This window comes from Myodes glareolus, chromosome 5, assembly GCF_982192425.1.
Source record: "Myodes glareolus chromosome 5, mMyoGla1.1, whole genome shotgun sequence".
NCBI lineage: Eukaryota > Metazoa > Chordata > Mammalia > Rodentia > Cricetidae > Myodes > Myodes glareolus.
In genome coordinates, this window is record NC_142030.1 from 2,582,385 (window position 1) to 2,607,624 (window position 25,240).

General features: G+C 48.6%; 1 long non-coding RNA gene across 2 annotated transcripts; it reads left to right on the forward strand.

Moving 5' to 3' along the window:
- Nucleotides 1-2,216: 2,216 nt before the first annotated feature.
- On the forward strand, nucleotides 2,217-19,893 carry LOC146894783 (uncharacterized). Of its 2 annotated transcripts, none has more exons than XR_015001195.2 (7): nucleotides 2,217-2,294; nucleotides 5,145-5,309; nucleotides 5,915-6,089; nucleotides 8,560-9,578; nucleotides 9,897-9,933; nucleotides 14,636-14,734; nucleotides 15,132-19,893. It is a non-coding gene; the product is annotated as an uncharacterized LOC146894783 (long non-coding RNA). The 2 variants fall into 2 exon arrangements; XR_015737830.1 differs by having other exon boundaries at nucleotides 15,358-19,893.
- Nucleotides 19,894-25,240: the final 5,347 nt, after the last annotated feature.

Below are 25,240 nucleotides of genomic sequence, written 5' to 3' on the forward strand. Positions count from 1 at the left end.
AGACTAGGTTATCAAAAAAAAAGAAAAGACAATGATGATGATGATGATGTAACAGCCACAGTGTGCTGTTACTGTTACAACCACCTAACACCCAGACGTCCAGAGAACAGCTCCCCGTGGAGATGTCTCCTCATAACTGTAGAAGGATTGAGCAAAATGAATTTGAAGTTTCTCTTTCTCCTCTCTTTCCTTACCAAGGAAAAGAACATGGAGGACAGTAGAATGAATGCTTTGTCTGGCTGCCTAGCAGCTTGTTTAGAGAGGTCAGAGGGCAAATACTTTATGAACCACTTCAACCGTCCAGACCCCCTCGTAGCAGGAAGTCTGGGACAGGCTCTGTGAGTTGGCACAGGCCTGAACAGGACACTGCACACTCGGTTCCCAGACTTCAGCCATCCATCCATCCCAAGGTTTTATAGGGTGCCGGGCAGTTCTGATCTCTGATGGCCGTTCCCAGGCCCCCTGCTGTGCGCTAGGCACCCTGTTTGGAGCCTTCTCTGTGCTATCTCATTTTGTCCTCCACCCACAGACGTGGGATTTCTGTTTCAGTTTGCAAGTACGGCCAGGCTGGCCCTCTACTCCAGGATGCTGGCGGTGGAGCTGGAATCTCGCCTGCACGCAAGCTCTGCAGCCTCGGCTGGAGCCTGGGCTTGGATCCTCCCGAGGCCTCGCCCCTTGACTTGCAGGGGCACATTCTGCTCCTTTCTCTTTGTCTAAGCTTCTCTGTCTGTCAGGGTCTGAGGATCTTTCTGTCTGCCCCTCCTGCCCCATCCAGTATTTGGAATCTTAAGCCTCAGCATGGATTTGAGGAGCGTGGTTTTGTGAAGATCATGAAGGATTAGTGCCCTTTTCTATGGATGGTAAGCAGCCTTGCAGCCACTGGCCCTGGCCCTGCCTGGAGCTTAGAATTCACTGCCTTCACAGCTGCAAGAAATCAGTGCTTGTTAATAAATTACCCCGACTATGGTCTTTTGTCGTAGCATCAATGTGGTAGTTTGAAAGAAAACCTTCTAAAGTGAGTGGCACTATTAGGAGGTGTGGCTTTGTTGGAGTAGGAGTGGCCTTGTTGGAGGAAGTGTGCCACTGTGGGGGCGGGCTCTGAGGTCTCTTTTGCTCAAACTTCCCTCAGTGTGACCACCAGTTGGCTTCCTGTTACCTGCAAGATGTAGTGCTCTCAGCTCTAGCGCCATGTTTGCCTGTACACCCTCATTCCCCTGACTTGCTGATAATGGACTGAACCTCTGAAACTGTAAGCCTGCCACCTCAATTAAATATTTTCTTTGTGAGTTGCCGTGGTCACGGTGAGTTGCCATGGTCACGGTGTCTCTTCACAGCAATAGAAACCTAAGACACACATAAATGAATAAATTTCTGCATCCTAACCCTATTTCTTTTAAGACCTCTTTTTATATAGGATGAGGGGCCACCCATAAGACTACATTTTAACTTAATCACCTCTCCCAGAGCCCTAATTCCAATGACATCCCGCAAGGGTCCTGGGGGTCAGGTTCCTGGCAGGTGATTCCTGGCAGGGAAACAAATCAACCTGCAGCAACCATAGGTGGTGCAGACTCTAAGAGCCAACTATCTACCCGAGGTCACAGAGCAACTTGCACGTCTTATTCCAAAGCCCATGTGGCTGCATGTGTCTCCAGCTCATTCGCCTAAACTGGTAGTTAATAGTTCAGCAAACACACATGTCATGGTGGTGATGGTGAGTACTGGTTGTCAGTTTGGAACATGTGTGATCAAACCTCTGGCATACCTTGAGGGGTGATCTAGATTAGGGCTTTCATGCAGGGAGACCCATCTGAACTGTGGACAGTTCTATTGCCTAGGGGCAGCTTGTCCTGTATAAAATGGAGAAAGCAGGCTGAACACTAGCAGGTGTGTGTCTGTCTCTCTCTCTGCTTCCTGCCTGTGCCCACAGTGTGACCAGTTGCCTTGGGCACTATTATAGTGATATTTTATTTGTGCTTGTCTGAAGGTCAGAGTGCAGAGCTAAGCCACTAGAGGCCAGGGAGTGGTGGCTCACACCTTATCCCAGGACTCAAGGCCACCCTAGGCTACTCAAGATTGAATCTGTCTAAAAAGAGAAATAGAGCTCACATAAAGGTGTTCCCAGCACTCGGAAGTCACGCAGAGACAGGAGTGATAATGGCTGGGTGGAGAGAGGAATATAAGGCAGGAGGAGACAGGAACTCAGTGCAGTCTGAGGTTTGGCCGGGAGCATTGCTGTTTATAGTCTTGCTGAGGACAGGATCACCCCTTTGTTTGCCTGAGTCTTGGTAGAGGTAAGAACTCTCTAGTGGCTTGGCTGCTTTGCTTTTCTGATCTTTAGCTTGTATCTGTCAATATCTGTCTCTGGATTTTTATTATTTGTGCTACACTCTGTCTCCTTGACTTTCCCTCCTTGAAGCCGTGTGCCCATAAACTGTGAGCCAAAATAAGTTCCTCTCTCCCTGAGTTGTTTACTTAGCGACAGGACAATTGTTTTCTTTTGTTTACTTATTTTTCATTGGCGGCCATTTGTGTTGATCTGAAGCTATTGGAAACAAGAATCCTGATGAACATTTTTATGTTGGGGACCTAAAACCGAATTTTCCTTGTAATTGTTGTAAAGCGGTTTTTCTAAGGCAATTGTGCAATTTGCCGTTTCCATTGGTAATGGCCAGTCATAGTTGTTCTCAGCACTGGGCCATCAGCCCTTTTGTTAGTGGATCAAGGATACTGGCCATCTCTCTCAGGAAAGATTAGGGTGACGTAAGGATCACCCCAACTGTCCCTGCAGAGAAACAAATGGAAATAGGGGCTGGAGAGAAGGGGTTTAAAAGCTTGTACACTTGCAGAGAGCCTGGACCTGGTTCCCAGCAGCCTCATCAGGCATTCACAGCTGCCTGCAACTCTAGTTCCAGGGAATCCAACACCTTCTTCTGGTCTCTGCAGACACCAACATGCATGTGGTGTATACACAAACATGCAGGCTCATGTAAAAGAAATAAATAATAGTTTTAAACTAAAAACATAAGGGTTCTGGGCCGGGGAGATGTCTCAGCAGGTGAAGCCCTGGCTACACAAGTTCAAGGTCTGGAGTTTGAATCCATCACACCCACGTAAGACCTGGGTGGTGTGGCATCCCATAATTTCATTGTATGAGAGGCAGACACAGGATACCCAGAGCAAGCTGGGTACCTAGACAAGCTGATGGAGAGGTTTGGTTCAGTGAGAGGCCTTGACTCAAGGTGGAGGGCAACTGAGGAAGACACTCAGCATTAACCTCGGGCATGCACACACTCACATACACACAAGTGTGCCCCCACACATGAATACACACACACATGTGTATGCAGAGAAAAACGTTTAAGGGTTCTGAGTTAGGCTAACAACGTACTGTAAATTAACATCTGTGGAAGAAAACATGAAAATATTTGGTAAGAGAAGTTACAGTCTACAGCTTGGGGTCAGGGCATCTCTGTAGAAGTTGACAGGCTAGTCCTAAGGCTCACACAGACTTACAAAGAACCCAGAAGAGCTACAACAGCATTGAGGATGAAAAGCCAAGGCCTGAGACTTACCAAAGCAACAGCCACCAAGGTCAGTGCCACTGGCCTGGGGAAGACAGAACTGAGGCCTGCACATATCTGTGACTTTGTGAATGTTTCATCCAGTACAGATGTGGGTTATTTCTCAACGGTGCTGCTAAGTTTGGCTAGTGTAAGGATGTCCGTCTGCATGTGTCTGTCTCATATTGTTACCATGACAGTGACAAAGGCCTTCCTGGCTGAAGGTGAGAAGTAAAATATAGATTTCCCTGACTCCAAATCAGGGTCACCCTCCGTCAGAGGCTCTGGAGGCTTCAGCCCCCTTGCTCTTTTCCTGCAGGGAATATATAAGTGCCCCCCAATTTCTCCATGTTCAAAGCTCACTTGCCTCCATGTGTCCCCTCCCTCCTCTGACAACTTGATAAAGACCAAGTGCTCACACTGGACCCACGTCAATGTGTTCACACTGGTCCCCCCTGATGCTCACATTGGACCCCCTGATGCTCACACTGGACCTGCCTGATGCTCACATTGGACCCGCCTGATGCTCACATTGGACCCCCTGATGCTCACACTGGACCCCGTGATGATCACACTGGTTCCACCTGTTGCTCACACTGGACCCCCCTGATGCTCACACTGGTCCCCCTGATGCTCACACTGGACCCCCTGATGCTCACACTGGACTCCCTGATGCTCACACTGGTCCCCCTGATGCTCACATTGGACCCACGTGAATGTGCTCACACTGGACCTTCCTGAAGCTCACACTGGACCCCCCTGATGCTCACACTGGACCTCCCTGAAGCTCACACTGGACCCCCTGATGCTCACACTGGTCCCACCTTAATAATCCATGGTCATCTTCTCCATCTCCAGATCCTTAATTCCATTTTCTCTTCTAATTTGCTCTTGTTCAATAAAGCAATGTGTTCCAGAGCGTGCTATTGTTCGGCCAGCACCAGTGGGAGTGTGCATAGGAAAGTAAGTTGAAAATTTCTCCTGTGGTGTGCCCATCAGTTTTCTTAACTGGTGTCTTTGATTATCTCGCTTCTTTCGGTAGAGCTAGGTAAGTTGTTTCTAAAATCCCTATGTAAAGTCCAAGGCCCCAGGGTAACTGAAACCATCTCAGAGAGAAAAGGGCTTCTTTTCTCTGTCCTATGTTGCAAAATTACATTTGCTAATGCAGAACAGCAGAAAAATAAAGGAAGAAAAGAAATTTATTTTTATTTATTTATATGTTTTTTCGAGACAAGGTTTCTCTGTAGCTTTGATGCCTGTCCTGGAACTAGCTTTTGTAGACCAGTCTGGCCTCTAACTCACAGAGATCCACCTGCCTCCTGAGTGCGCCACCACCTCCAACAGCTAGGATTTTTGTAAATATTTATGAAAGATGTTGGTCTGTAGTTTTCCCTTCTCCTTCCTCTCCCCTCCCCCACTCTTCACAAATCTTTCTCTGTTACTGCCCAAGTTGACTTTGAACTCTCCAAGTAGCCCAAAATAGCCTTGAATTTGCAAAGATTCTGCCTCAGCCTCCCAAGTGCAGAGATTACCGACATGTGTACCGCCCTACCCCACTCCCCGCATCTTATTTTCCTACAGTGTCGTGTCCAGGGAGCTCAAGAGACCTTGTGAAAGGCAACAGCTTCAAGGAAGGGGCCATGCATGGAAGACTGAAGAGGCCTGAACAATGAGAAACTGGGATCCACTGTGAAGGAAGTAGTCAGCTCAGCTCCATCAGTCCCTCAGAGAGAGCCCCAGATCTTGGTGATTAGGCTACGAAATGGGGGGTGGGGAGCTTGGAGGGACACCAGCCCCCTCCGCTGTGGAAAGCACCATCAGCATCCGGCCCTGCTCCAGTTCCCTCATCGCTCCCAGGGCCTCTCAGCACCTCTCTCTGAATCCAACAATAACTGCAGAATATTTTTGTCAGAGTTAAAAAACTTGGCATGTCTAGTCTTTTTAAATCCCTTCTCGGAAGAGGTGAACTGCTTAGCAAACCTCGGTGGTAATGGAATCGATCAAGAGGAGGAAGTTTGTTTAATAGCTGTGTGACTTAATTAGACGCCAGCATGTTTTCCTGGAGCAGAGTTGGACAACTGAAGTCATTTCCCCACCAACGGCGGTAAAACTGTGTTGTTTGGGAGGTAGAGGGGACCTTGCCGGCGCTTCCAGAGTGCATGTCTTTGAACAGTGTGGCCTTTTCAACACTGGTCCCCGTGTGGAATTGCCAGGTGTTTTTTGAGATCCTTAGAAACAAAAGTTCCACCAGATCCACAAACACACTTTAACCCTAGTGTAGGCACAGTCTGTTCCCAGTGTCCACCTCTACTGCTGATTGTTCATACAAGTATCTACGTGTTGTCCCACAGGCTATGACTGGACGCGGTCCCTGTATCCTCTAGGGCGCGTCTTTAGGAAAAGCGTGTGACCACTATGGCCTTCCTTCCTACCAACTGACTGGAAGGCGGAAGCGTTGACTGAAGGTGGAGCAACCATCTTAGATGAGATATTCACAGGGCTGAAGAGATCCAGACCCGCATCAAGGTAGACCCACCCTGAACCAACTACCCAGAATTTTTATGTAAGAGCCATAGAGACGCCATTATTCTGGCCTTGGATACAGCAGCTAGATCTGTCCTAACTCATGTTGGCTCCAGCCATGTTTTGTTAGATGCCTAATGACTTTTACTCTCTTCTGAGCTCGTCTCACCCCCAGGCATTTGCTGCAGTACCTGATCTTCCCACCTGCGTCCAGGCTCCATCATGGTCTGCCTCTAGGTAGTCTGTGATCCCCAATGTCTGAAAAGAATTTGCCACAACAGAACAACGGAAGTCGACAGCGTTTTCTTAGCACTAACACTGTTGAGAGATAATTTATATTAATGTGTGTGTAATCAAATTACATCTTGTTTAACCCTGCCACGACCTCTGAAATGTGTAGTATTATTCCCTGCAAGTTGGAGTGAAGAATCTGGGGTACAGAGAGAAGAAAGGGCGTTACACCCCTTTCTGATATGGGTTCTGAATCCAGAAGCCTGTGTACGGTAAGTGGGGGTGGAGAAGCCGTTAAGGCTGAAGAAGGCTGCTCCATGATGGCCCCAGAAGCCACCTCGGCACTGCAGCCTCCTCTGACCAGAGTCACCCAGTGAACAATGGTTATGGCTAGTGGGCACTCAGCATTACTTTATCCTCCTGAGCGTGGCTTATTATATGATTATGAACCCCAAGCAGACCCTTCTTCCTACAGCTTCAGCTCTTGAGGGCCCACTAGAGAGCAGAACAGCTAGTCTGACAGATTCCTGACTCTTGACTCTAACTAGAGACCTGGCCACAGCTAGACCCCTAGCTGTAACCAGGGACCTGGTCATAGTTAGAGCCCTGGCCAAAGCTGGAGCCCTGGTCACAGCTACGGACCTGGTCACATGTGTTTAATTTTTTTATTATTATTATTTTATTTTATTGTGGGATGGTTTTTCCTGTATGTGTGCCTATGTACCATGTGTGTGCGGTGCTCTCAGAGGCCAGAAGAGGGCATTGGATTCCCCTGGAACACAGATGGTTGTGACTGTGTACACTGGGAATTGAACTCTGGTCCCCTGGAGGAACAGTCAGTGCTTTTAACTGTTGAGCCATCTCTTCACTCCCCTCACCACATATTTTTTTTTTATTTATTTATTTATTTATTTATTTATTTATTTATTTATTTATTTATTTATTATACAATATTCTGTCTGTGTGTATGCCTGCAGGCCAGAAGAGGGCACCAGACCTCATCACAGATGGTTGTGAGCCACCATGTGGTTGCTGGGAATTGAACTCAGGACCTTTGGAAGAGCAGGCAATACTCTTAACCTCTGAGCCATCTCTCCAGCCCCCTCACCACATATTTTTAAAGACAAGGTTCTAGATCAGACCGACCTATAATTTGCCAAATAGCTGAGGATGACCTTGAACTTTTGATCTTGTCTCAACTTCCTAAGTGCTAAGATTACAGGGTTTATGTGGATTAAAGTGAGGGCTTTATGAATGATAGAAAACGCTCTATCAGCTGAACGACACCCCGGCCCCTACATGGATGTTTTAACTCCTCTATGTGTGGGGCATTACCTCTTCTTCTCCAGTCTTGTGTTGTTCTGGGAGACATTCAACAGGCACAGAACCATGACTTCCATCTTGTCAATACATTTCTATCCATCCTACCACTGATAATAATATTTGTGTTTAAAATGAATATGATGGTTGCTGTATCCTGCAACAGATTTTTGTTTTTTAAATTAGGAGACATTGAGAATAAAAAAGAGCTGAAAGTCATGGAGCCTTTGGCCATAGAAAGGGGTCAGCCAATACCTCTCATGCCAAGGCGGCAATGGAAAGCTAAGGGGGTTTCTTTCTTTTTTGAAATGTTTTCTTTATTTACACTTGTGTGTATGGGGGGGGGTCACTGCATTTATGTGGAGGTCAGAGGACAAATTCTCACCCTCCATCACATGGATTTAGGGATGGAACTCAGATTATTAGCCTTGGACCTGCACCTACTGGGTCAGCCTGCCAGTCCTAGAAAGGTATATATATCAATACTTATTTAAGTTGGTCAGAGAACATAGATTTAATGGTTCTTCCTCCTTCCCCGCTCCCAGCAGCCCCCTGCATGTCCTATGTCTGTTCATTCTGCAAACCTTTGTTTTTTTTCCAGGGAGCACATACCAGGCTCTTTGAGAAATGAAAAAAGAACCACAGTGTTTACCTTGCAGGTGCTGGGGGCAAACAGACAGTGTAAAATTAAAGATAGCTCCAAGAAGCATTGTAATCAAAGCCTGGGAAGATTAGACAGTGATTGATGACAGTTAAATTACCCAATCGTGTGTAGCAGCTCCACCTTTTTGGGAGCCACAGAGAGTCAGAAAGCACATCTCTGCCTGTTTCACCGGAAAGCTGGCCTTCTGGCCATTCTTCCCAGGTGCAAAGGTTTTGTTCACACAAACTAACAAAAAGTTACATTTTCTTGTTCTAAAAGGTCCAGAAACGTTATCATCCAAGCTGGTTGGCAGTGCAATATCAAGGTACCTCCAAGCAGCTGGGTATAGAGTCTTTCAGCTCTGGGAGAAAGTCTTGAATGCTGACCACTTACGTTTGCTTTCTGTTTTCTTGCAGGGAAGGACTTGGTTTTTGTTTTTGAAAAGAGTCTATGTTAGTTGCTTTTTGCTGCTATGACAAAACGCCAGGACAAAGAGTAATTCCTGGAAGAACATTAATTTGGTTTATGGTTCCGGAGGGCTAGAGTTCCACGGGGGTGGGGGCAAGTGGGAGCAGGCAGCTGGAGCAGGAGGATGAGCATCCTCAGCCTTATGCAGATAGCAGAGATCAAACCGGAAGTGACGCCAAGCCGCAAACCCTCCAGCCCCGTGTTATACCTCCTCCATCAAGGCTTTACCTGGAAGATGGTCCACAATCTCTTCAAACAGCACTAACTGGGGACCGAGTGTCCAAACACACACATATATGGGGGACATTTTTATTCAAACCACAACAGAGTCTTATGTAGCCGGGTTGCCCTTGAACTCCTGATCTTCCTGCCTCCAGCTCCCATGGGCTGGGAATATTTTCATGAGCCAGCACGCATGTTTTAGCATTTGTTTTAAAATAAGATCCTCCTGTTTGTCCAGGTGAGGTTGACCACTGGTCTTCCTGCCCCAGCTTCGCAGTTGCTGGGATTGCAGCGGCGAGATCCACGATGCCCTGCTCATGTGCTGCTTTTAGAGATGACAGCTGAGGGCCAATTTATGCAAATGCCTTTCACAATTTTAGCTAATTAAATGCATGCTTGTTTTGCATGTCCAAAGCAGATTTTTTCCCCCACTATTTGATGTGGGATTCCCCTCTGTATGTTGTGCTTACCATTGATTAATAAAGAAACTGCTTTGGACTTATAGCAGAGGAAAACTAAACTGAATGCTGGGAGGAAGAAGGCAGAGTCAGGAGACACTGTGTAGCCACCAGAAGGGAAAGAGCGAGCGGCCAGCTGGAACCTTGCCGGTAGGCCACGATCCTCCTGGTAAAATATAAAATAATAGAAGTGGGCTAACTTAATATGTAAGAGCTTGCTAGGAATATGCTATAGTGATTGGTCAAGCAGTGATTTATTTAATATGGTTTTTATGTGGTTATTTTGGGAGTCTGGGTGGCTGGGAAATGAACAAGCAGCCTCCTACTACAGCTGTTTGCTTTCCAGGGTTTTAGGGGGAGGGGAGATCTTTTCTTCTGTGTTTGTTTGTGGAATAGCTATTAAACTAGACCCTAGCTTGTAGCTGATCTCGATATCTATTTTTCTATGTTGAATTCATTTTTATACAGTATCAGGAACTGAACCCAGTACTTCATACAATGTGAGGTAAGTGTTCTACCACTGAGCCATATCTCCAGCTCTCTTTTTAATTTTATTTATTTAAAAATCTTATTACATTTGTTCATTTATGTGTTTGTATGTTTGTAGGCACATGCGTGTCATGCAGCATGTGTGTAGATGTCAGAGAACAGCTTGCTAGAGCCAGCTCTCTTCCTCCACCACAGAGGCGTCTGGGGATTGAACTCAGGGCTTTAGGCAGGGCGAGCTGGCACCTTTACCTACTGAGTCCTTTTTATTTCGAGGCAGGGACTTATCACTAAGGAGTCTAGGCTGGCTGCGAACTTGCTGTGATTCTCTTGCATCCCGAGTGTTGGGGCTACAGGCAGATGCTTCCACTTCCAGCCAGGATACATTTTAAAAAGAGGATTCTTTTAGCTTTGTGGTGCAGGAGGATGTCAAGCAGGCTGTCTGTGGCCTTCCAGACAAAGTACAGTGGTGGTTCCGAGTAGAGCCGTTGGCTCAGGAGCTAACCTCCTTAGCAGGGACGTATGTCGGAACTTGCCAAGGGATTGTCTGCGGAATGCAAGGGAAAAAAATCAGAATGAATCATAGTTCACTGTGGGAGCGGCTGTCAGGCCCGGCGGCTGTATGGAAGATGCTCGCTTGGCTTGCGCAAGGATGGAGACCAGAGGCGGGGGCTGAGGTTAGAGAGACGGCTGGTGGCTGACCATAGGACTGGCCAGGCAAGGTGAAGAAGAACATACAAGCTCTGGGAGGTTCCTGTGTTGTTCTAACATGCTCTCATTTGCATCTGAGAAGGATCACAGGGCTGCCTGTGTGGAAAATCAAACACAGTGAACAAGAAACAAGCCTGGGCGGGGCGAGGACTGTAGAGGCTGAAGGAGGTCCCCGGTGGTTTGAACCAGGCCATAGGCCGAGGGAGGGATGGGGCAGATTAGCTGTCTTTCTCTCCCCCCTGCCAGATCATTCATCCTCCTGCTCAACCCAAGCTTTGCCCACTGTCTTCTACATGCGTGCTTCCTCACCAATCCCCCAGACCCCCTTAATTATAGTGCCGAGTCTCCCTCTCTGCATTGCCCACTGTTCTTATAAGCGTCGTCAGGGCCCAGCTGTCTCTGAGGTTGGCCTGGGTCCCTACAGACTCCTGGCTAGGCTCTACACAGCTCCTCTGCAGAAATGTACTGAATACAAACGATGTTGGGTAGGTAACACGAAGGTCGCAATACCAGGAAAGGGCTGCAGACGCAACACACCGCACAAACACTGTTAAAGGGGCCACATAGTGAAGAAGATAATTGGAGCATCTTTTACATTAGGAACTGTCCATTGACCGGCCGTCCGCTGGGGACAGGCACCCCAGGAGGATGCGGCCACGAAAGCAACCGCTTGTACCCAGACACAGGTCTAAATGAAACAAATATTATTTTTTTGTCTTTTGAGGCAGACTCTCACACTATAGTCCAGGCTAACCTGGAACTCACTATGTAATCTACTATGTTTGAGGCCCACTCAAAGCTATTACCCTGTCTCAGTCTCTCATGCTGGGATGACAGGTATGAGCTGTCACATCTATATAACTAATGAGCGGTTCTTTGAATAGATATATAAAGCACTTGCTGCAGTATTAACTTTTCTTATTGTTGTGACTAGAGCCCCTCTCCCTCAGCCAGAAGCAACTTGGCAGACGGAGGGTTTGTAGGGACCCACAATTTAAGAATATCGGTCATATAGTAGGAAAAGCACGCTCTCGGCTGTGGCGGCAGGAGCATAAGGCTGCCTGTTCACATTCTCTTAGGTCGGGGACAGAAAGAGACAAACGCTGCCACTCGGTCTTGTTTGTTTTCTTGTCTGCTTTTAAATTCAGTATAAGGCACCAACCCAAGGGATGGTACCACCCAATACAAGAAGGGTCTTTCCCACCTTGTTAGCTCTGTCTGGAAATGCTGTCACAGACACGTGCTAAGGTTTGACTCCTTAGTGTTTGCTAATTCAATCAAGTTGTTGATGAAGATTATCTCCTGTCCACCCCCGATCAGATGACACCTAATCACGTTAAGTCAAGCCAGATCCCCAAAGGTCCATACCAGCTTATTACTCAGAACGAGTTCAGTTCTCTGTAAGAGTGTGGAAAGCCTCCCCAGTCCCAGCAGAATTCAAAAGTATTTTCTGAGACGCAGGACGATCTCTTGACGGACAAACCTTGTAAAACAAAATAAAACCAGTTATTAATGTCCAGTGTCTAGTGGCACAGGAGACATTCCTGCTCCAAGAGAGGGAAGAGCGTCACAGGGAGAAGAACTGAAACTAGGACAAAGGTCAACAGGGCAGACAGCAGCTCGTCGTCTGGTGTCTGGAGTTTGTCCTGGAACCAGCTGGGCTCTGACAGGGGTTGCTCTGCCCCTCCAGTTAGTTCTATAGTTTGTAGCATGCATGCCCTTTCTCTTGGACCAGCTTCCCTTAGGGCCTATGGCTTTCCTCAGCAGATGGCCCGAGCTTTGGCATTTTCAATATTCCGAGGTCTCCACTGACACTTAGGTGTCCTCCTCACAGCTCCGTGCACAGCCCTGTCAGAAGCACCTGCTACACGGGACTTGTCCTCTGAGGCTCTCTGGCGTCCTGTTGCAAGCCCCCAGGACCCACTCACTCCTGCCGTTGCATGCCTTCAAAACAAGCACCGTGTGGATAATGCCAAGACCTACTTCCAGCTCAGAAGAAAGCCTGGCCCTCTAGACTGACAGCTGCAGTGGTTTCTGAGCTCCCGGCTGGCTGAACCTGGGAAACTCTCCTCACACTGCCTGTTTAGGCACTGGCTTTCAAGTGGCTTTGCACTCCTACACACTGGGTTTTTAGTAGACGAAGTTGGAGTTTCCCCTCAGGGTCCCTCTCTGTGTATCCCAGTGGGAAGTACGAGGTTTCTCCTTAATGGTTCTAATCTCTTTAACAATTATGGCCACTTTGTCTGAACTCAGGCTGCTCTGAATCTGGACCAGTTCAAGCTCCTTTCCGGGCCAAGCCGAGCATCTTTTCATATTTTCCTGCTCCATGTCCCAATCTCACTCTGTAAATCCGGGTCAATCAGTGTGCAATAACCATGCCACAGCCTGAACATTATGCTCACTTAAGCTTCCTTCATCAGAGAGCTCAGTGCACTGCTTTTGAGCTCAATCTTACCCACGTTTTCCGGAATGGAACAAAAACACGGTCTGTGCTGGCCAGTTTTATGCCAACCTGACACAAACTAGAGTCATCTGAGAGGAGGGAACCTCCGTTGAGAAAATGCCTCCATGAGATTGGGCGAGTCTGTAGGCATTTCCTTGATTAGTTACCGATGGGGGAGGGCCCAGCCTGTTGTGGGTGGTGGCATCCCTAGGCTGGTTGTTCTGGGTCCTATAAGAAAGCAGGCTGAGCAAGCCAGGCAGCTGCACCCCTCTATGGCCTCTGCATCAGTTCCTACCTTCAGGTTCCTGCCCTGTTTGAGTTCTGTCCTGACTCCTTCCAGGATGAACTACAGTGTAGACCTGTGGGCCAAATAAACCCTTTGCTCCCCAGCTTGCTTTAGGTTATGGTGTTTGTAGTCATAGTCACCCTGACCCGGACACAGCCACATCCTCTCCCAGGACTCAGCACGAATAGCTGCTGTTGCCGCTCTTCCTGGAGCCCCTGCTCTCTTCTGGAACCGCGTGAATGCAGCCTTTGCTGTCTGTCTTTCTCTCAGTATTCTGGTCTTCCCCCAGAACAGCCAAGTAAGCTCTGTGAGCAGCACCTGGGACTTCCATATTCCTGGTTCTAGACGCTTCCATATTCCTGGTTCTAGAGGCTTCCGCATTCCTGGTTATAGAGGCTTCCGTATTCCTGGTTCTAGAGGCTTCCGTATTCCTGGTTCTAGAGGCTTCCGTATTCCTGGTTCTAGAGGCTTCCGTATTCCTGGTTCTAGAGGCTTCCGTATTCCTGGTTCTAGAGGCTTCCGTATTCCTGGTTCTAGAGGCCTGTGAACCTTGTGGTCAGGTAGTTGCTGGAGGGACCCCCATTCTGTGGTACGAATTCTCTGTGTTAGTTGCTTTCCTGTTACTGTAATGAAACACTTGATATGAAGTAACTTGAGGGAAGAAAGATTCATTTTCACTTAGGATTTGAAGCTATAGCCCATCATGGCAGGAAAGACACGGCAGCGGGAGGAGTTCACGGCTTACTCACGTTTTTTTATGGTTTGGGAAGCAGAAAGAGGTGGATAACGACACTTCTCCGCCAACTTTCTCCTTTTTCGCTCTAGGAAAACAGTCAATGGTTGGTACCACCACATTCAGGACGGGTCTTTGCTCTATTTGGTTAATTCTTTCTGGAAATGCCCTCACAGATAAACCCAAAGTGTGCCTCATAAATACCCTGGGTGTTGGTTAATCCAGTTTAGTCGATGTGGTGGTTTAAATAGCTATGGCTCCCGGAGACTCACGTGTTTGAATGTTTGGCTATAGGAAGTGGCACTATTGCTGCGGGAGTATCTTCCGCTGCTTCAGCCAATAGTCGCTGAAGCACGAGCCCACGGTACTGCGGGAGGGCCTTCCACTCCGTCAGCCAATGGCCGCTGAAATACCCGCTGCTTCAGCCAATACACTATTAGGAGGTGTGGCCTTGTTGGAGGAAGTGCGTCATTGTGGAGGTGGGCTTTGAGGTCTTATAAGCTCAAGTCTGGCCAGTGTGACACGATTTTTCCTTCTGCTGCCTGCAGATGAAGATGTACGACTCCCAGCCACCTCTCCAGCACCATGTCTGCCTGGATGCCGCCTCTCTTCCCACCATGATGAGAATGGATTCAACCTTTAAAACTGTAAGTCAGTCACAATTCAAAGTTTTCCTTTGTAAGAGTTGCCATGGTCATGCTGTCTCTTCAGAGCGATAGAGACCCAAACGAAGACAGTCGACAATGAAGATTAGCCACCACATCCGTTCGTGGAGATCTCTACCCAGTTTCATGCGTTGAGACAATACAGGCTGTCTTGTTATTTTCAACAACTGTCTTTTCCAGCCTTCTTTGCTTTGATCAGCACTAGTCCCGTGTTTTATCCACCTTAATCTGTTAATACATGCTGTTTTCTGTGTTATTTCCTTGTCCTGTAATTCTCTGTGGAGTAGGGATTGGTACACATTCCAGGGCAGAGCCGCAGCTTGTGATGTCGCCAAGATGGGATCTTTTACCTTGTTCTTATCTTGCTTTTCTCATTCAGCACCTCCCAGAGATTCCTCCAAGCTGTGTGGCATAGTTCTGTTTCTTCCCGTTCGTTGGTGCTGTGCTGTTCCACCGTGGACACGTGCGATCACGCGGTCCGTTGTCGTTCTGGGAAGGCGCCCCTCAGTCTTTCCAGCTTGCCCCTGTGAGCCACGCCGTGTATGATTCATACACTGCAGCATCCAGCGCAGGAAAACTGAAATGATCTTAATCCATCCTTACAGGTTTATAGTTCAGATGGATTAAGGGTCGGAAGAGTGATGAGGTCACAGTCACACAGCCGTTTGACTACATGAACGTTCAGGTAGTCGTTGTTTCTATGATCTTCGCAAGCGGAGCAAACATTGTGATGTCAGCCTTAAAAGCAGAGAGAGTGAAGCCAAAGAGATTCTGTGCTTTCGTGTCATGGGTGGTGAGGGCCAAAGCTGGGGCACAAAGCCAAGACTTGGCTCTTGGATGTAGGTGGGTGTGTGCTTGTGTGAGCACACACATAATGAGGGAGCACAGAGAGGTCCAGGGTCAACCCTCGATGTATATCCTCAAGTCTCACCATGTTTCTGAGAGAGGATTTCTTACTGGCCTGAAATTCACTGGGTGACTGGGTGCTGGCCAGCAAGCCCCAGGGACTGGCCTGTCTCTCGTTCAGTACTGGGGTTACAAACATACACACCATGTCCAGCTTTTTCTAATGGGTTCTGGGACTCGAACTCAGCATCAGCATCATCCACACAAAACTGCACTAAGACACTTTTTATTAATATACTTAGTCATTAACTAAAAAAACCTAAAAATTAAATGGAAAGATGGGCAGAACTTGGATTTGCCTGTAATTCACAGCGTGGTTGTTAAACACAAAAACAGAACAGGGGCTAGAGAGATGGCTCAGTGGTTAAGAGCATTGCCTGCTCTTCCAAAGGTCCTGAGTTCAATTCCCAGCAACCACATGGTGGCTCACAACCATCTGTAATGACGTCTGGTGCCCTCTTCTGGCCTACAGGCGTACATACAGAATATTGTATACCTAATAAATAAATAAATAAATAAATATTTTTTAAAAAAACAACAGTATTTGAAGTCAGGCTTACTTGTGAGTCGACTCTGCCACTCACTGTGCCCTTCGGCAGATTACCCAGCATCCCTATGGTCTGGTCTTTTCATCCACAAGCTAGGAAGCTAGGAATCCAACTATTGCACCTTCTCAGCTATGGTCAGGAGGATGACTCAGGCTGGACAGTGGAAAGGGCTGGGAATGAGCAAGATCTCAATAAACATTCACCCCTATTTTATTAAAATTTACATTTTTTTTTTACTTTATGTGTGTCTTTTGCCTGCATGTGTGTATTTTTGCTGTGTATGTGTCTGTCTGTCTGTCTATCTAGCTATTGCCTATGGAGACCAGAAGACGGCACTGGATTCCCTGGGACAGTTGTGAGCTGCTATGTGGGTGTTGTGAACTAAACCTGGATCCTCTGCAAGAGCAGCCGGTGCTCTTAGCCACTGAGGAGTTGGTTACAGAATGGGTGAAGTGGACGCAGAGGTACTAACACTCCTACCTCTCCAGCCCTCCCTCCTCACTCAGGCACCACGGACCTTTTCTGTTCTACTTTGCCGAACCATTGACTCTCCTTTCTTCCTTATTTGTCTGAGATGGAGAAACCTTCGGTACACACAGGTTCAGGGTCCTTAGATGTCCTGTCTGGACCTGGCTGTTTCTTCGTAGATATAGGATCAGGGAAGCCTGTGCAGGTTGGGCTCGGTGCACTGGACTCAATCACTAACAGGGGCAGGGCAGGAACCTCTGGTGCGCCTCCTCCCCAGTGAGCCTGCCTGTGTGAAAGGGGACGTGTGCAGGCTTCTCTCGGCTGCAGAACTGTCAGTGGGTGTGTCACAGCTGGTTTAGTGCCTTGACTGTTCCTGGAGGGAAGCCATTGTCAAGCTGCTTGCTTCAGTGCATCAGGTGATGAAATTCAGATAACAAACTGTGCGTTCGTTTGACTTTGTGCTTATTATGCCCCCAGTTCTGGAAAACATTGCCGTTAGCCCCTTAATAGCCCCTCTCGAGAACAATTTCCAGGGCTTATCTGGTTCTTTGAGCATGCATAAAAATGTTTTATTGTTTTTTTACTTTTGCTCCAGGTAAAATGTAAGTAGGGTTAAGGGGCCTGTCCCCAGCGGCAGTGCAAAGTGTCATATCCCTAAGTCTTGGTGGTACTTTCCCTGAGGACTGGCCTGCTCCCCAGGGCCTGAAATTCTTCTGCTTTGCATTATTGAGACAGAGAATGTAGGTCTGCAGGTGCCTGGAAAGATGGGTGCCACACCAGGGAAAAGGGGAGCGGGGAGAGAGCCAAGTCATCACTGCCGACCAAACTGGTTTTCCTCTAGAATTTCACTATAATCTAAACCAGTCAAGCATTTGAGAAGGAGTAGGTACCATGAAAAGGGGTAATGGAATTAGCTTTCATGTTTTTCCAGGACTCTAAACCGTATTTCCTGTCACAACTGAACGTTATTAGTACAAGGCATCTGTTAGCCTGAAAATGGGCACCCAAAACCTCACATCTGGTTTCGATAATTCATCTCTGACATTTGTAGTTGGGAAGAGTGGCAAAAAAAAAAAAAAAAAAAAGGAGGGAATTAAACCAAGATGTTGCCTTTAACCCATCAGAAGCTCCTAGATGGAGTGGAGAGCCAGCCTCGGTTCTGAACGTAGTTTCTGTATTAGGTAATATAATTATATTAAATTAGCAGCAAATAGCAAGACTCCAGGCCTGGTGTGTGTGGGTCCCGTTCCTTGCTTTTATCCCGCTTCTCCCAGCTGCAGTAATTAGCTTCCTCTTGAGCAGAGCTTAGCATGGCACCCCCACCCCAGTTTGGGGGTGGGACCGAGAGCTGTCAAGTGTACCTATGCCTTCCCTGCACCCATTCTGCAATCAGTTGCCCCCCCCCACTTCGGGGGCTACCCCGGACTGCAGCACACAAAGAGCTCATCCCACCTCCTTCTGGGGCCCAGCATGGGTCCTGCAGCTGTAATTTCTAACATTAGTGGCCCAGCCACAGGGCCTGAGACCTGCCCCAGACATTCCACGATCAGATTTCAGTTCTGGCTTCTGGGGACTGCCAGCCTGGTCCCTGGCAGACGGGGCCACGGCAAACTCTGGCCTCCATCTGTGTCTACTTGGGCTTGAGCTACAGGGCTGGGTCAGACTCCAGACTCATATGTCCCAAGAGGGGAGCCTTATCTTACTGCAGATCGCTGCTGGCGTGTCCTAAAGGACTCTTCAAAAATCCTGCCTGTCTTCTCCCAGAGAACCCTGTAGGAACTGAATGGAAGGTCTGTTCGATAAAGGTAGATAGTTCCTAATGACCAGAATGTAGAGGACAGCTCCCCGGTTGGCCTCAGCGGCTTGGAGGTTGGCAGCTGTTTTTCCAAGCATGCTATATGGTTTCCACCAGTAACCGGAAGTACAGGCTTTCTGTTTGTGTCTTTCCCGGCCTGCAACAGCTGTGCTCCTTACACCAACCAGGCCCAGGCAACTGCAAGCTAGAAAGGTTTGGGATTGTGCTCAAGGCCACAAGGTCAAGCCTGCTGTGTTGCTGGGACGAGAAGGCTCTCTCTGGCCCAGCTCCGGGTTTTCTGCAGCTCTGAGAAAATAAACCTGGCTCTGGTGAAGGCATCCAGGCCTGGACAGCCTTGGGGAGGCTCTGTCAGGGTTTCAGAGTTTCCTGGAGCCCGTCCACTGTGGTCAGGCCACATGCGTGTAATAAAGGATTGAGTGTTGTGTGCTTCAGCTGGGCCCCCTTCTCCTGGCCCCCTTCCCAGCCTTCACTTCCTTCTGGACTCCCTGCTGACTTCAGGGTGTCCACCCTGGGTCCTGCTGGAAAAATTTCAGCTCCATTTCAGAATAAAAAGGAATGAAAACCTGGGAAAGGGAGCCAAGGAGGAAAGCCACAAACTCGCATCTGGTGGAGGCAGACGGCGCAGCGCGGAGAATACACAGAGTTGCACAATGAGGCGCTTGCAGATGCCGGGCTGTGGAGCTTCAGGGCCTTCCTGGCCCCGTTCCTGCCACCCCTGAGCCCTTCAAGTTTCTGCAGAGAGCAGTGGAGTCAGACAGCTTGGCTGGGGCGCAGATTCCACAGCCGGGTAGCTGGGCCTTCAGCAAGTGACTTGCCTGCCTGAGCCTGTCTCTGTACCTGCTGCATGGCCAGGCTGAAAGCAGGTTCCAGATTCGTGTAGCGTGAATAAGACGCTAAGCATGGCTTTCTTGGAGGCCTTCAGTGACTTCCCAGGCATTTTTGGCTTTGTGACTGTGGGTCCCTCCATGGAAAACAAGACCACAGCAAAACAGGTCTGTTCACACCTGTAATCCCAGGGGGTTGCTGACAGTTCTCTGAGTTCCAAGACAGTTCAGGATACAGAGAAAGACCCTATCTCAACAGCGAGAAACAAAAACGAACCAAGTCTGGGGGTGGGCCTCAGTTGGTGGAGTTCCAGCCTAGCGTGCACAAAGTTCTGGGTTTCAGTCCCAGCATTTCATAAACCAGGCATGGCAGATCACCCCTGTAATCCCAGCATTCAGGAGGCTAAGGCAGGAGCATTGCTGCAGTTTGAGATCAGCATGGACTACATTGTGAATTTCAGAACAGCCTGAAGCATGAACATTCCTGTGCTCATACATACAGATACAAACACTCAGTAGAAATAAAATACTCCCCCATAAGAATACGGCAAAATTATAAACATGTTGTAACTGTATAAAGATGGCTTATATGGACATCATTATTAAAGCATGTTGGATTCGAAATTTCTTTCCCTGTCTGTTTCTAAAAAGAAATTAAAACACTTCGTGGGCTTCCAAAACTGCTATGGGCCCTCAGCACTGTGGGCGAGTCAGTCTTGCTTGTCGTGTGCTGTTTGGAGGAGCTCAATGCCTGAACGAGTGTGGGGAAGCAGAGGAACAGCCTTTGTAAACTCGGGCCTCCTTCTCTGATCCCTTCTCCTTCCGGTCGGGGACCGGGGACAGGAGCTGCCCTGGGGGGCCTCCTGTTCATTAGGTATACCCCCGCAGCAGCACCCCCCCGCCCCGTCTGCCCCCACCCACGCTGGCAGAGTGAGGCCTGCCTCCATCGATAGGCAGTCCTTCTTTGTAGACATTTGCCATGCAGGTATTTTGGCACCTTCTGCCAAGGAAGATGCCAGGCCCTGGCATTCCTTAGTCCCCTGAAACCCACATCTGGGATATATGGCCATGTGTCCCCTCCTTGGAGCAGATCCCTTAAACTCTTCAGCTCCTGGAGAGAGGAGGGCCTGGCACACACACTCAGTTTTCCTCCTCCATGTTACCGGCTGGGCTGAGCAGTCTCTGAGGGTCCCTTTCCTCCCTACCAGGCGACTGACGTGGACAAAGCTTGTCTCTGAAATGGGAGTGGCAGGTGCTTATCAACTGCTGTGCAGTTCCCATCACCCGCCCCAGATGTGGTGGCAGAGTTCTGGGGGAAGCAGGAAGCCCCTAACTGGGCAGACTCTGTTGGAAGCCTAGCGGAATGGAACCAAGAGAGCATTCTTCACCGGCTCCTTCCAAACGGCCAGATTCCTTAACAGCTAATTAAGGCTGACCTGGTCTTCCTCTACCTCCCTATGGGGTCCGGGCCTGCGGGGCTTCCCCTCAGCCCTGTTTCCTCCTCAGCCGACCCTTTAGGAACCCGTTAAGCCTCTTCTCAGAAACCAGCTTTCCCTGACAGGCCTGCAGCTCAGAAGAACCGGCTTGGTTCACTGTTGAAATCAGGAGCATCTGGAAGCAGTCAACTTTTCAACAGGCTGAGGGGAAGCACGGACTGCAGGGGATGGGCTCACCTCTGGGACTAATTATTCTTTATACTTCGCCCGACACGTTTACTGTCTTCGTCAGAGCAAGGAGACAATAAACGATCTCATTAAAACCCAGAAAACTGCTTCTCCCTTCAGGAAGAACCTCCTCTCAACACCCTGTTCCCTGGCAGGGGCCGTGCCAGGGAGGCAGGCGTGGAGCCTGGGAACTAGGGGTGCATGGGGCCGAGGCTTGCCAAGTGCCTGCTCTTTGTTGACTACAGACAGGGTCTGTGTTTCCCATCTCTGGAAATTTCCAGTGTCTGAGCACGTTCTTGCAGAGGCCAGATGCCTGAAGCGAGAGAGTAACAAAGTGGGGACAAAAGCTTGTGGGGTTAAATAATGACTTGAGGGCATTCTGTCTGCCCAGCCCTCTATTAAACATGCTTTCTGAAGGCTGGCGCATGTGTGACCCAGTGAGCAAGCACTTGCCTACCATATGACTCCTTAGGTTTGATCCCCAGTGCCATAGAAGGAAACTTGGGTTCTGATGGGTGCTGACCTCAGCACTTTGAGGGCGAGGCAACAGCATTTCCATGAGCTCAAGGTCAGCCTGGTGAACATAGTGAATTCTAGGCTAGCCTGGGCTTACAGAGTAGACCTTGTCTCAAAATCCAAAGCAGAAAGGCTAGAGAGATGGCTCAGCACTTAGGAACGCTAGCTGCTCTTCTAGAGGACTCAGGTTCAATTCCTAGCACAAACGTGGTGGCTCACAGTCACCCCAGTCCCTCAGGATCCGCTGCCCTCTTCTGACCTCTGCAAGCACCAAGCTTACATGTGGTACACAGCTATAGATTCAGGCAAAGCATCGTATGCATGTACCTTTTTTCTTTTAATTAAAAAAATAAAACAGAAAAGATTCTAGGAGACGCTGGCTGGTCAGCTTCTTCCAGGAGGGAACGAAACAGGTCTGAAAGGAAGGCAAGGGCATGTCCTGAGAACTGGTGTCACCACCGTCCTGTCCAGTCACACAGAAGGGAAGTCAGGGTTACAGCAGGGCAGGACTCTTTTCAACCTGAATCATCAGGCAGAGTCTTCTGGGCAACTCAGAAGGACACTTCCAAGCCTCCACGCTATGAGGGTTTGTGGAGCAGCGTCTACGATCTCCGATGTTGGCCTGAGGTGGCCATGGAGGGTGGGAACCCTTCTGCTGAAGGGCTCTGGTGTCTCCCATCCCACACTACTGAAAATGTGGTGGATATATGGGAGTGCCGTAAACACAGCCTCTTCTGCTTTCCCTGTAACTGGCTCCTGGCGTAGTACCAAGGCCTCGGGGGGATTGGTACAGTGTCTACGGGCTGGGAAGTGATGCTCCAGGCCACAGTTCTCAACCTTGTGTGGTTGGGAATTCCCTGTCTGCTAAGAATTCAGGCCCTTGAAGTAATCAGGCCCTAAATGGAGAAGTCTGTAAGCAGTGTGGGAACACACTTGCTTCTCTACTACTCGGAGGACATAGGTAACCCTGACCACTGTCGCATTGTATAGACCATGCCTTAACCCCACTACTCCTATACCCAAAGAAAGAGAGAATACCTTCACATAGACTAAGTTACATAAGCCCCAGTCCTCTGTCTTGGTCACATAACACAAGTCATGTGTTAAGGCAGCTTGCTCCCTTGCCATGGAAGATCTTCCCTCACTGTGGTGGTTGGAAAGAAAATGGTCCCCGAAGGGAGTGGCACTGTTTGAGGTGTGGCTTTGTTGGAAGAAGCGGGTCCCTGTGTGCTGGGCTTTGGGTTTTCATAGGCTTTGCATCTCAGTCATCTTCCTGTTGTCTGCAGGATGAAGGACTCTCAGCTCCAGCACCAGCACCTGTCTGCCTATCTATCGCTGTGCTCCTTGCTATAATAATGGACGGAACCTCTGAATGCCAAGCCAGTCCCAATTCAATGTTTTCCTTATGAGAGCAGCTGTGGCTGATTCCAGAGTCAGGTGCAGCTCAGGTCGACCTTCCCAGGAAGTTTGCCATCAAAAGACCAGTGTTTGCCCACAACGAAGACCCCAGTGGAGTACAGTGTTGAAAAAGGTTCCTAGTCACCAAAGTTAGGAATTGCCGTTTCCAAGGGCCTCGTAGCTGAACAGCCGGGAAGGAGGCAGCTCAGGCTCTGGGAGGCAATTTAACTAATGTTTTTTAAGACAGGAGCACTCCAAAGATACTGCATCTCCTATAAGTGGCCTCTGCAAGCTCCGATGCCAAAAACTTGGTCACCAGCACAAGATCTACTGGGAAGAAAACTGTTGGTCTAGCAGACCTTTGAAGAGCTGTGTAGATCTTACTTCTTCTTGTCTTGGGCTGTTGGCTTCCTGTCCCTTCCCATCCTGGGTTCATTGCTCCTCAGTCACCACAAGGTGGACATGCTTCTGCCTGTGCTGCTGCCTTACCCCAAGACCAAAGCAATGGGGCAAATGAGCAAGGGCTGAAATGTCTGGACACACAGAAGTCCAGCCACAACTTAAATACATTTCAAGTATTTTTAGTTTCATGGTATTTGTCTTTGGTGTCAAATGTAACTAGGGTAAGAGTGGTACCACCGAGCTAGGCTCCCACCATGATCCATTTGTGTTAGCAGTAGGGCTTTTGGGAGTGTCCTGTGGTTCTGTGGAGACTGCTAAGGAACAGGTCAGACTGTTCAGTACTGAGTTGTGGTCCTTCTTATGCTGGCAAGGTCATGCTGTTTAGGAGTAGGCCCTGCAGGTTGGACATGCCTTCTCTGACCTTGTCTGTCCCCTTTTCCCCCCTGAGACAAAGCTCTCATAACTCAGGCTAGCCTAGACTGACTATGTAGCTGGAGGTAACCTTGAAATGTTGACCCTTTCTGCCTCCACCTCCCTGGTACTGCGTTTATAGAAGTATACCACACCTGGATTATAGACGTATACCACCATACCTGGATTATAGAGTATACCACCACACCTGGGTTATAGACATATAGACATATACCACCACACCTGGGTTATAGATATATAGACATATACCACCACACCTGGGTTATAGACGTATACCACTGCACCTGGGTTATAGACATATACCACCACACCTGGGTTATAGACATATAGACATATACCACCACACCTGGGTTATAGACGTATACCACCACACCTGGGTTATAGACATATAGACATATACCACCACACCTGGGTTATAGACGTATACCACTGCACCTGGGTTATAGATATATACCACCACACCTGGGTTATGCTTGAAGATTGAAGGCAGAGCCTTGTGCATGCCAGGCAGATGTTCTAATGACAAGTGAGAGCTACATACCCAACCCTTGGTTACTCCTTTAGTTCACCTTTAAAAACAGGTTAAAAAATAAAGGGAAAAAAAGAAGGCTTAAGAAAAACACAAAACACCTAAAAGGACTCTACCCTTTCTTCAAAGGCCCCAACACTTTGATTTTGTACTGGCTGCTTCTGAGTCAGGGGCCTTCTTGCTCACAGAGTCCCAGACCTGGTCCCCACCGCAATGCCTGGTTCAGCTTTCACAGGCAGACAGGCATCAGCTGGCATTGTGGGCACTCACTGTTGATGAAAAAACCAACCCTTGTATGCCTCGGGCTACATCTATGAAAACATTCTTCTCTGAGTCTGTCCTCAGATCCTTTTAAAGCACAAGTTGAGACTAGAGGTCCCTAGCTGACTGGAATAAAGCCCCGCGGCTGTGGGTGTGGGGAGGGCTGTGGCTTGCCATCCAGCCGCTTCTGAGCAGGTGACAAGAGGCCATTTTAAAATAAACGCTTCAGTTGCCTCAAAGAGTTCGGTGTGGAGGTCAGCAGTGTCCAGAGGTCTCTGAGAAGAAGGCCAGCAGCAGCCTCCCTGGGCCCAGGTCCCTGCCCTCTCTCCTGCTCTTCCGGGGGTGCTTCTTGGAGCCATCAAGATCAAATTACTAAGCCATTTTTTTTTTTTTTTGCTTCTTACTTAGCTGGGTTTTTTAGCTTGTAGAATTTGCTGCTCTCAAAGTCTAGAGCTGCACCGATCTCCCCTCTCTCCCGGTGTGGGGGTGGGGTGGGGTGTCTGTGCCTCAGATCACATGTCAGATTCAGGAAGTATTTTTAGAAATGAGGGTAAAAGAATAAAAGAAAGAAAACCCTCTCCTGGGTGAATAGTACGGGTCTTGCGCTCCTGGGTGAACGGTGTTGCTCTCGGGGAAAGTGGCTCATCAGAGTAAATGCCATTTTCCCCGGATGCTCTAAGTGTCCTCCCGCCTCAAATGAGCAGGTTATTAAGGTAATGTTACC